General features: G+C 47.5%; 1 long non-coding RNA gene across 2 annotated transcripts in view; it reads right to left on the minus strand.

The window, feature by feature from the left end:
- LOC144803749 (uncharacterized) overlaps positions 1 to 12879 on the minus strand; it is a 46676-nt gene that overhangs the window by 15388 nt on the left and 18409 nt on the right. The window lies entirely within an intron of this gene.

A 12879-nucleotide genomic window follows, 5' to 3' on the forward strand; every position in this document is an offset into this window, starting at 1 on the left:
TTATATGAGCGTCCTGTTAGATTATTATTGTTATATGACCACACACCGCCACCTTTGCGTTTCCTTCCAAAGGACACAACTTGGGTTTTCTTTAAGTTTACCTCAAGTTGATTCTTAATTGTGTAACTGTGTAGCCTGTCCAAAAGCCTTTGAAGCCCGACCCGAGTAAGGCTAAAAAGAACCAGATCGTCGGCATAAAGAAGATTGCTTATTGCTACGCCTCCAACCTTAGGGGGGTGACTGTTTATTTCATCAAGTGTGACCGGCAGGTCTGCAATGAACAGGTTAAAAAGGAGGGGGGCCAGCACGCACCCCCGTTTGACTCCTCTGGTTGTCATGATTTTCCGTGAGAGGTGCGTGCCGGACCCCAGCTTCACCTGAACCCAGGTGTGTGAGTGAAGTTGGATTATCACATCCAGAGGTTTTTCAGGGATCCCCATTTTTTCAGTTTACCCCATAGAGCTGCCCTTGGGACCCCATCAAACGCGGCTATGAAAATCAACAAAACAGTGCACAGATCTTGATGATAAAAGCGTTTTGTCGATGATTATAGACAATGTAAGCAAGTTAGTCTCGGTCCCTGAATTGGCAGTAAAGCCTGTTTGGTTCATTGGTAACAAATCACGCTGTTCTGCCCATCCCTTCAGCTCCTTCAGAAGAATGCCTGCGTAATGCTTTGCCTCGATGTCAAGGACTGCAATTAATCTATAGTTGCTTGGAGTGGCACGGGAGCCTGATTTATGGATTGGGTGAATTATAGCCCCGCGCCAGGAATCTGGAACAGTTGAAGTCCTAAGCACAAAGTTAAACAAGGTGGTTAAGAGCCCCGACCAAAGAGCTTTGTTGGATTTGAACAGTCTCCGAGGCAAAGCGTTTGGGCCCGGAGCCCCGTCTGATCTTGCTTTTGACACAGCGTTGGCGACCATTTCTTCGTTGATCTTAATGTCATCTGTACAATAGCCTGCACAGTTTGTGTTCTTGCGCCTGCAGATGCTTTAGGGTGCTTCTACCGCTTTAGGGGAGCTGCTTCCTGTTGTCACTGTGCTTTACGGGGACCTGAAGTGGTCGGTCAGGAAGGCAGCCCAGTCTGATTCCTGCATGTTTGCCGACCCATCTTTTGATGACCCCGAGTTGGAGCGGTTGATCAAGGCCCAAAATGTTCTCACATTGCGGGTTTTGCTTTCCCAAAGGAGCTTGGCCCATAGCTGGTTTTGATATAGACGTTTGTCTTTGTGTGGCCATCCTGAATAATTTTTGCGCTAATTTGTACACATGACTGAGATCATTATTTCCTGGGGATTTTGTAAGTGCCCGCAAGGCGTTGTTCCGGGCTTTCTTCAGCGTCCTCGACTGGGTTGTGAGTGAGAACTGCCGGATTGTGCTGGCATTGTGTTGGTGCGGTTTAACAGGAAAAAGCGTGACCAGTTGTACGCAGAGAGTCGTCCATACGGCAATCGGGGAAGCTGTCTGATCTGTGACCCCATTGATGAGAGCCAAACATGTCTTCATGATGTTAGGGCTTATATCATCGCTCCATTTTAAGCACCTCAGATTCTCGGTGTAGATCCCAGTACAAGTACTTTAGGCAGACGAATGGTACTCCGGCTTTATTAAGAATGATGACCTGTGGACGGTGATCACTTTCCCGTCGTGGTTGGATACTAAAGCTGGCCAGATGATGGAACAGGTCTGAGTTGCAAATAAAGAAGTCCAGGAAGGTTTTCTTGTGCCCGTTTGTCCAGGTCCAGTTTGGGGGGGGGGAGGATGCGGAAGGGGGGGGTCCAGTGTCCTTCCGTTCATTACCAGGTATCCAGCGCTGTAGAGTTGTAACACGAGGAGCTCCCCCAGGGCACAATGGGCTTGATTTGGAGCATTAGATTGGTCTGGCACCTCCAGTTGAGTAAATGGAGAAGGTCCGTCAAGATCTGTAGGTTTGCCCTGGAAGAGATGTGTTGGAAGTCCCCCGTCGCTATGCAGTCCGAATCGGGGTGGTCAGTGGCCAAATCGCTCATGATTGTGGATAAGCGTGCCAGATGTCCTTTTTTTGTCCGCGTGCTTGGGTTGATATACACATTGAGGAGAAGGAGTGAGCGTTGCTTGGACCATGATTTAATTTTAACCCCAATTAGCCAGTCTTCCTCAAAGTTTAGCGGAACAATCAGTCCTTTTAGGGTATTTGAAACATAGATTGACAGACCCCCTTTTGGGTGGCCATAGCGGCAGACTGATTCCTGGCTTCCATACTTCAATAAACCCTGTGACTGGTGAGCTTTGGGTGGCCCATGTTTCTTGCAGGGCAATTAGTGCATGCCCGTATATGAAGGAGTGTGTCTCTAGATTGGTTAATTTGTGCTGGAGGCCACTGATGTTCCATGAACACAATGTGAAAACGGAGTCTGTCTTTGTCACAGATTTTTGGAGGTATGGTAGTACCGGTGCTTTGTGTTTTTGATCCACTGAAAGCACATCCTGCGGTCAGACTGTTTTCCCGCATGACAGGACAGCCGGAAGCCATCCCCATCCCTGGATGTTGTCGGGGTCGTGTTCCCCAGTAGAGGGGGGGTGTCTGTGTCTGTGATCCCCAGCGCGTTTTTTAGGATTGAGTAAGGCTTAGTTTTGTTGCCAGCTGGGAGACTTTCTGCTTTTGTTCCTGCTCCTGGCCGATTTAAAAACACTGAGGGGTAGCCAGGGGTGGAGTAAGGGTAAATTCTGATGCCCCAATCCCGGAAAGTGGCTTTATGGTCTATGAACACTCCTGCCCAGTAAGGTGATCTAAAGAACACCAGGGTTGCCTCAGAAGGTTGGTAGCCCCTTGGGGGCAGGAATTCAATTGAGTCTATATCATCCGATAATAGTGCTTCAAACCCCGGGATGTCGTTTACTAGTTTTAATATATTTGACCTGTTAAGGGTATCATACCTCCCCCTTGATTTATATTCGGGGACTAATAGGATCGAAGTATGTTTTAGGTCACTTTTGATCCCTGTGTGGCCTTGGAATTTGGTTGAGCCGGGGACTTTTTCAGGGGGGACCCCTACATCTACTCTTTGATGGGTGTTAGAAGCGGCTGTCTCTAGTTGGCAGAGGTATACACTTCTGACAAATAGGGACACACCTTTTCTAGTAAGGGCAAGGGGATCACACACTTAGATAACCCCTGCTCACCCCCTTGGTAGCTTGGCAAAGCAGACAGGCTTATCTCAGAGGCAGTGCGTTAAGCATTTATGACCACATACAGTAATAAAGTGAATACACTACAAATGGACACAACACAGTAGTATTATAAAAAATAAGGATTTTTATATAAGGCTTAGCACAAGACCAAATAACGACAAAAATATACCACAGTCTTAATAAATACTCTTGGAAGGAAAAATAGTTCAAGCACGGTTTCTTCTTAGCACAAAGTCTTTAGTATCAAAAGCAACTCTTCTTCTTTAAAACACAGTTCTTGGCAACAATGTAACCCACACGGGAGTCACACGACGTCGAGGCAAAGTTAATCCAAAGGTTCGGCGTCGACAGCGAGGAGCGCTACGTCGAGCCCGGAGTCGCACAGACCCCAACAACACAGTACCTTGGAAAAGTGAAGCACTCGATCAGCGGCGTCGAGATGTCCGGTGTCGCGTCTTCGACGTCGATCGGGCCTCGGAGTCAGGGCGATCTGCAGCGGCGTCGACCGAAGTCAGGCAGGAGCAGCGCTCACGAGGTGAAGCAGGATACGGCGTCGTCGATGTTGCAAGAGTGAGCAGCGCTCACGCCGTCGAGAGGGCTCGATGTTGATGCGATCAGCGGCGGTGTTGACACAGGGTCACTTGGAGCTGGAGCCGAACTCGCTACTCACTGGCGTCGCTACTGGCGTCGATCGGGCCCGGCGGCCGGCGTCAAAGGTGCGGGACACTGGAGCCGTTACTCACGATGTCGAGCTGAATTCGGCGTCGTCGAGATTGCTGGATTCTTCAGAGGTGTTGGGTTTTCAGTTCCAGCAACAAGCACTTTCAGCAAATAAATGAAGTCCTTTGGCCCTGTGACTTCAACAGGAGACTGGCACTTCTTCCAGCCCTTGGAGATTTTCTTTAGCAAAGCTTGAGAGTACACACTCAGTTCCTCTCTCCTGGTTCCTTGGCAAAAATAAAGAAGCAACTGCAGGATTCCCCCTACAAACAGCACTCTGGCAGAAGGGGTAGGCAGTCCTTGGCTCAGCAGGCTTCTTGTCCTTGGCTCAGGTTTCCTTGTCAGAAGTGATCTGAATTCTTGGTTCAGGGGTCCTTCTCTTATACCCCTTTTTGGCTTTGATCCCTTTGTCCATGCAGGGGAATTTCCCCCCCATCTTGGGTTTGTTGTGGGTGTTGCCAGGCCGAGGCACCTGGCCTATTCACTGTGCAGGGCAGAGTCTTCAGCCGCCCAGCAGGAGTGGAGCCAGCATTGTCACTGGCAGGGGCAGGGCCATCAGTTGCCCGGCAGGAGGTGGGGCCAGGAAAGTCCCTGGCAGGCACAGAGTCATCAGTCGCCTGGCAGGGGGCGGAGCCAGCATTGTATCAGGCAGGGCAGGCTATCAGGAGCTACTCTTCCCCTACTCTCAATGCAAATGCCCCACTCATCCCACACTGACTCATTCAGACCTCTGGAGCCACCCAGCTCCTGTCACACGCACACCAGAACCAGCAGAGACCGGTAGACAGTTAGACAAGAAAATAGCTACTTCCTAAAAGTGCTATTTTCAAACAGAGTCCAAAAACCATCCACCCAAACGGATGCGTTATCAAACCCTGAGTTCAGGGATACCAAACTCGACATTGCACCATGCTCCCCGAGCCCGCTAGGATTATAGCATTAATAATCCCGGCAGCCCATTCTAACTGATGGAGAGCAGGTAACCTTACAATAGTGAAAAACGAATATGGCTGAAATTCACTATTAGGACATGCCAACCTTGTCAGGCTTGTCCTACCTTATGCTTACAATGCACCCTGCCCTTGGGCCTACCATAGGGGTGACTAACATGAAGTTAAGGGAAGGTTTAGGGACTGGCAAGTAGGTGTACTTGCGCAGTCCTCGTGACAGTCAGACTGCACGTGGTCTAGGAATGGTAGACCTTCAGACATACTTTTACTAGGCCGCTCTTGTGGGTGGCACAACACGTGCTGCAAGCCCACGAGCAGCATTTGTATTTACAAGCCCTGGCACTCTTGGTGCACTCTACTAGGGACTAATAGTAAACCAAATAAGCCAAACATGGAATTCAATCAATACAGCAATTTCACATAGGGAGCACTTGCACTGATCAGCAGTGGCACAGTGCCCAAAGCAGTATACCAGCAAAAACATCGTAAACAGAGGAGGCAAACAGAAAAAACTGGAGGAGAGACTCATGCCAATGATGCCAGTTCTAACAAGGGGGAAGAGGCTGATGTTGAGATCCTGGCCACGTTACCTGCCTGGTTTGCAGATTTGTTGATTTGTGAATGAAGATTGTTTTTAAAGGAGTGGTATCAGTATTGAATTTTTCTTGCTCTGCCAAAGGAGGTTGAAGGGCTGGTTGGGGAGGTAAAATCGATGCCTATGTGCCTCAAGGTGGGAGAATCCTTGAGTGGTGCCCTTGGCTTTCCTGTATCGAGCTGTGGATCAGGTCCCTCTGTTTGTGCAGGAGCCCCCGAGGGACCCAATGGGGTACTTGGGGCACGATCGCATGAGGAGGGATTTTGACCGGGACTTGGGGATAGGCCCCCTAGTGGATCATTGTGCGCTGTATTTATAGGGGTTGGAGGTGTTGATGAAATGTTTACACCTGCCTTCTTAAAAGTCGTTGTGAAGACGGGAAATAATTTCTGGGGGGCAGATGTTTCTTTGACTTTAAGTTTATTTCTATGTTTGCGTTGGTGTTTGCGCTCTCTCTTGGAAAGAGGAGGCATAGGAGCGGACTGTATTTCTAAGTTGAGGGATTCAGAGGTCACCAGGCTACCTTGGTGCTCTCCCCCGTTAGGGCAGGTGTAGTTTACTAGCCCGATTGGGACCGGAGCTGGGGTCCTTAAGGGCAATTGGTGTAGAGGTGGTGTTGTTTGGTTATTGTATTAAACAAGTGGGAGGTTCCCCTGTAATTTTTAGCAGGGAGGGGGATCTTGACCGCAGAAAAAGTAAGGTGTGCCTGACTCTTTTAGATTGGCGGATTTGAGATAGTCAACTAAATATTTATGGACATGGTCTAGCTTTACAGAAATAAATCTCTATATCTTCATATGGATTGCGGCAATATAACACTAGGCGGAGTTGAATTGCTGGGCTACAACTCGATTCAATTAAACACACAACTGAATATAGCACTCAAACAATTTAGTCATGTTAAAAAAATATAGAATTTATTATTACCCTCCCAATTGGGTTACAATCTAAAAACATCCATAACATCCATATAGTTAAAAACACCACCTGACGTGGTCATACAATGCAAGTATTAAAAAACAGTCAAAGTTACAACAACAGTCGACGCAGCGTTTCGGTGCTTTGTTTTCTTTTTGACACCTTCTTCAGGACCTTAAAAACATTTGACTCCAGTATCTGTGTACTTTACGGTAGATTCGTTTCAGATGATTGCTACACGTACGAGTTGCTCAGGTCTTTCATATATCCTCGAGCTTTCATTAACGAGATATATTCTTCTAGTTGCACGAAGGAGCCACCGTTGGTGGGGAAGGAACTTCTTATAGTCTTATTTTCTGTTTCTGAATCTGGCCAATTCGTGAATGGACACTGTTCATGTTAGTCTGGTTGCTTCTTACCATTTGTCCAGAAGCCGTTCTCCTTATTAGGATTTATCACTCTCGCATTTAGAATTCGGCCTCCCTGCTCCTCCGTGCTGTCGTCTTCCTGGAAATTCGAATGTTATATTGCCGCAATCCATATGAAGATATAGAGATTTATTTCTGTAAAGCTAGACCATGTCCAAAAATATTTAGTTGACTATCTCAAATCCGCCAATCTAAAAGAGTCAGGGACACCTTACTTTTTCTGTTGTTTGGTTATTGCCATCGCCTATTTGAGGATCTTGATCCCCACTTGTCTGGGGAGCAGATACAAGGGATGACTGGATGCTATCAGTTTCTAAACACGAGTTTGTAGTGGTTTGCGGTTTCTTGTGTAGGTTTTTTTGCGAGCCGCCTTCTTTCAGCTGCTTAACCTAGTCTATAACGATGGAGAGGATGGCTGGCAAAGAGGAGAGTGAGTCAATAATTGGTGAGCAGCAGCAAACCGACTGTACTAGTTTTGAGGATGATTGTGCGTCGATGATTAAATTATTCAGTTTGTCTAGTTTATTGACGATCCCTGCTGTAAATACTGCTAGTGTGTTCAATAAGTCAACCTGCGTGTCCAGTTTATCTGAATGGTAGTTTAATGCAATAACTGTCGATTGGAATGTTTGAAGTAGTTGGGGCCAAAGACTGTGTAGTAAGTACTTCTTGCTGTTTGATTATTTTTGGGCTTGTAGTAGAAGGGGTTTGCGAATTTTTCAGAAAAAGGGACAAGTCCGCTAGGTTGTGATCCTTTATATCAGGTTTAAAGGGAGATTTAGGTGTAGTTATTTTTGCTGTTAGTGGTGAAAGCAGGCATTGTTGTTGATTGGGCAGGACCGGACTTTCCTTTGGAGGACTATTGGTGTCCAGCTGGGGGGGGGGGGGGTTATCAATAACATTGTTAGATGCCTGGTTGGAGAACGTGTGAATTTGTGGAAAAAGTAATTGGCGGTGAGAAGCTGAAATAACCTCCTCTGGGATGTTAAAATGGTGAGATAACTGAGATGGTGAGGTCACTAGCTGGCTTGCTTGGGGGAGTGCGTCGGTGGTTGGCGGCCCAGCGGGCGGTGAGGTGCAACCGGCCTCTTGCTTGTTGGAGGCAAGTGGTGGATGGGGCTGTATCAATGGAGGCTGGTTGCCTGATGGCAAATCTTCTACCGTCCTCCCGCCACCCTCTAGGGCTAGTCTCAGGTCGTTAAATACAGACCCGAAGATGAATACTTCTTGGTCGGGGCCGACGTTTTAGTAGTTGTTGAAAACAGCATTTGCGGTGAGAGCGTGTTTAACTTTACCGATTTTGCCAAATATCCTGTATGTCCGATGCTGCCGGAGTTCGTAGCCTCCCCCAGTTGAGGGGGAGAAGTAGCCATTGGTGAACCCGGCACTTTTTTAAAGTAGTCCAGTAGCGACCGGGGTTTTGGCCCGCTCAAGGCTTGTGCCTGGCCAAGGATCTTGTTGTTCTTGCTGAGGTGTTGCTTCCCAGATGCGGGCAAAGTTTGGAGCTTCGGTGAATTACGAGGGCTCGTAAGAGTGGTTTCGAGGACCGCCTCCGGTTTAGCCTGCTTTTTTGGCGCTGTAGTGGTTGTTTTTCTAACTCTCCCCGATCTCATTGCTTCTGTTAGGAGGCCAGATCGCAAGGGAAGGGACCGCTGGTGGTGGAACCAATAAAATGGTGACTTCTTCTAGAGTTTCCGGTCTTCCCTTGGGAGGTTCTACTAGCTGCTGGCTCCTAAATTGAACGTAAAGACGTGGGGAGCAATGGGAGGCAGGATCACCTTTTGCCTCTCTGGCAGGATTTCCAAGTTTTACTTGTCTATCTTGTGTCGGAGGGGTCAAACTGCCAAGGAGTCTGCTGTTACTGCTGTTGTTGCTGTTTGTTACAGGGGACGCACGCGAGGCTGCCCCCCGACTACCCCTGCTCGCACCTCTCCCCCTCCCTGACTACCTCCCCTACCCTCTAGGTGTAGATTTTGTGTAGCCTCTTGACTGACGGTGCGTATACTACATACGGTAAGGCTGCGATGATGTAGAGTAGGATGAATACCTTCCCTGCTGGTATCCTCCTCTGAAAGAGGATTGGCCTCTACCTTTAGAGCCTTGAAAAGGAACTTCCTATATTGTAGTGTTCCTAATGATTGCGCTGTATCAGTATCTTTTTTGATACCTTGCAGTACCTAGCCTATGTGATTTCCGAAAACATCCTCTCCATTGAAAGGAAGGTCCAAGATCTTATTTTGGACTTCCGGCCTGAACGCGGTCACTCTCAGCCATCCTTGTCTGCACAGGACCGCCGCTCCTCCCAACGATCTGAAGGCTGTGGTTGCGATGTCCATGTCCATAGCACAATCTATGACTTCAGCCGAAGTCCTTTCTCCCTCTTGCAGAATCTTGGTCTGTCAGCCTCTGGAATGCAGGAGGCGAGAGGTCACACCACATCTGCCTATCGTACCTGCCTAGAATGTCCTGGGCATTCAAAGCTTTAACTAACAGGGCAGACAGAGGAAAACCTCTTTCCCGCATTGTCCAATCTCCTACGCTCTCTGTCCGGAGGTGTCGTAATAGGAGCGGACTGATTCCTGGTCTTCTGCTGAGCCGCCTGGGTTATGACGGAGTCCAGCTTGGGGTGGCCTAGAAGACAAGCTGGAGCATCCGAAGGTGCCTTATATTTTTTGTCCAGTCTGGGAAGTACTGGAGTCACCATTGCCGGTGTCTCCAGGACTTACAGGCCCTCTTTCCATAGATGATCGACAATCGGTAGGGACCGAAATGTACTACGATAAGGTTCCTTGAAGTCGTAAAAGAAACATTCTGCTTTGTCTGTGGACATGGTGAGTGTGAATCTGTTTGTGGCTCTCTCCATTAAATTATGAAAGCCACTGATGTACTCACGTGGTGAATCAACAGGTTTCGGTGAAGGGGAAGAAAGCGACTAAATGAGATAATCATCCCACTCCCTGCTAGGGTCCATTATCTCTCCCTCCTCCTCATCATCATCCGTGGTCACTGGCTCTAGTTGAGATCTTGCTGGTGGAGATCTAGGCAAGGGCTCTGGTAAAATTTATCACCTACGCACTGGCGTACCTGGTAGAGCGTGGTTGAGGCGTAGTCACCTGAAATTCTATAGAGGTATGAGGAACAGGATGTCTTATAATCCTCCAGCATGAACTGCAAATCCTTTAGCAATGAAGATAGAACACTCACCATCTCCTCCTGGCGGTATTATTGCTGGGGACGACATTAAAACCCCTCATATTCGTCCTCTGAGTCACCCTCTTGGTACTTTATTTGCAACTGCGACTGGCTACTAGCATAGCCAAAAGGACCCAGACGGCACAGATGCCGCGTTGAAGTACCGACTGAGAGAGCGGTGCTTCACCTATGTCCTGAGCCGCAGCCAGGTGGGGTGAGGTCTTTACTTCTTACAAATCAGTCAATTACTGAATTTGTAAGAAGAATCGGAACGAGTACACCTAGAAGGTTCAGGTGACATTTAAAACAATAACTAAGCTGTTCCGTTTATTCTTATTCTTCTTTAAGAAAACACTTCTTTACACTGTAGGGTTTTTTTTGTTTGCAGTAGCGTCATTTCTAGGTCCTGAAGAAAGCAAGGCCAGAGGGCCACTTATTGCTGAAACATGTCAGCACTGCACTCTTTTTTTACCCCGTCAGCCACATCGTTAGTACATATCTTTCTAACTTTCAACGACCATGCCCTGACCAACAGGAGGGCCAGTCCTTCCCTGTTAGAGAAAAGAACAGGTGCGTTGTTTGTCCTCGGAGCCCCAAATGATGAAGGGCGGTTCCGAGTGGTGACTGATGGGTGCCAGAGACCGGACACAAACCTGACCTGGCTGTCATAATTTTCATTGTTTGGCTACTGGTAACCACCTCTGTTCATAGTAATCACCTGTAGGAATCTGACCCTCTGATATTCTTTTGTGGTAAATAGCCAAAAGGACCGCCATCATCCTCCACTTCTTCTGACTCCCCCCAACAGGTGAGATGTTACCAAAGGGGTCACCTTACTTGGTGATGGGTTCTTCCTGGCAAGAACCCATTTTCTGGGTTTTTTCCCTCTCATCGACAAATTCGGCATCGCAACCACCGACGTTATCGTTGTCAATGCAGTCAACGGCGCAATTGTTACCTGTAGTCATTGTAGTCGATGCAGTCGTCACCACAGATCTCGGCATCGACACTGCCGCCGACGGTGATAAAGTCTTAGACATAAGTTTTACCTCCGATTACATAGACGCCGCCATCTTCTTCGTCGACGCTCCCGTCGACAGTGTAGATTTCTCCAATATCCCCTCAGAAGGTGTGGAGGCCGGCTTCTTGACTGAATGTTTGACTTTAGTGGGCGATTGTGGACTGTGAGCTTTTCCTCTTGTTATGTTAAGTTATATTAAATTTATACAGCGCACAGCTACTGAAAGTGTCCCGGCGCTAACTCCAGAAAGAATTAAAAATTATCCATACTCCGATGTCAATCTAAAACAGCAGCGTTTTTAGTTTTTTTTTAAAAAAGCAATGGGTCATGGATACTCCTTAGAGCCATCGGTAGTAGGTTCCAAGCCAGGGCGGCTTTGCGAACAAATGAGTTGCCGCCAAGCCTCTGGCGGATGAACCGAGGATTTTTCATTAGTAGCTGATCCGATGATCGCAGGTGCCATGAAGGTTTATAAAATCGCTTCTGCAAATAGCTAGGGCCAAGACCATGCAGAGCACGGTGAGCCATGGAAAGCATTTTAAATTAAATGCGAGACTCCACCGGGAGCCAATGCAGAGTATGTAAATTAATGCGGCCTCTCTGTCTACGAGGCAATCCCAGTAGCAGTCTGGCGGGCGCATTTTAGACTACTTGAAGTTTCCTGGTCAAGTAAGACAGACTGCCAGCCAGCAAGGCGTTAGTGTAATCTAGGTGAGACAGAATCATTGCTCTGACCACCGTCTCCTTAGCGCTCACTGGCAGCAAAGGAAGGAATATCATCATGATTTTAAGGGTTCCCAAACATGTCCCTGTGAGCTTTTTTATCTGAGAAGAAAAGTTCAAGTCTTCATCGAACCAAACCCCTAGGTTTTTGGCCAGGCCCTTGCTCACAGTAGGGCATGGAAAGTCAGGGGGCCAGAGCCTAGCCCTGAAGTCCTTGGTATGTTTTACCCCTGAAGCATGACCCATGCTCTCCTTTTCTTTGCTTGGGGGAGGTTTAGAGGGACTGCAGCCAGAAGACCCTAGACAGAACTTCCTTCCTGGCTTTAAGCTTTTGAAGACAAAGTAATAGCCTTCCTTCACGAGCCCTCAAAGTTTTATTTGAAAAGGTACGACATACCTTACAATCCTTTGCTTGATGATCTGGATAAAGGTAGTAGATGCAATCCTTTAAGGGTCGTCTGCATAGTGCCTTTTCTTTGAACAGGTGGCACAGGCTCTAAATAAAACCTTTTTTCTCCTTGTCAGCCATTGTAACAGTTGGAGAAATCGTAGGTAGTAAATAAATCTGAAGAAGAAAACTCAAATCCAATCGAGATGGAGTAGAAATTGAAGAGTTTGAACAGAGCTCAAAGGAGACGCCCTAGCAAAACGTGCGTTTGAAAATCTGAGGGGCAAAAGGTTCTCTCAGAAATGTGTTCTAGAGGGTGAGGAGTTGCTTATTGGTTCAGGGACAAGTTCGGTCTATTTTACATAACAAAGGTTATAGGTTGCAAAGGGAAATGGGCCTGGGCCTCTTTTCAGTTTGCTATACTATTGGGCATTGTTTTTTTATGTAACGGAGACTCCAGTCTCGACGACGGAGATATAATCAGGCATGTGAAACTATGAAAGCTCCAATAGTGGAGTAAATAGAGCACTTTGGGTTTCATTGAGCCCTGAACACTTCTGGGGGAATCTCTGGACTCTGTGCATGGTATAAACTCCAAGTGGTATACCATATACAGAGCCAGCTTCCTACAACATCCAACTATTTAAACAGGGCCACACTCTGCTCTGGATCCTTTCGAAATATACACTATCGAAAAGCGAAAAAGCTGCTGTTCAGTTTTATATTGTTATGGAAACCCTAGGTCGTTTGAACAGGTCGTATTCTTCCTC

Source organism: Lissotriton helveticus, chromosome 1_2 (genome assembly GCF_964261635.1).
Source record: "Lissotriton helveticus chromosome 1_2, aLisHel1.1, whole genome shotgun sequence".
Lineage (NCBI taxonomy): Eukaryota > Metazoa > Chordata > Amphibia > Caudata > Salamandridae > Lissotriton > Lissotriton helveticus.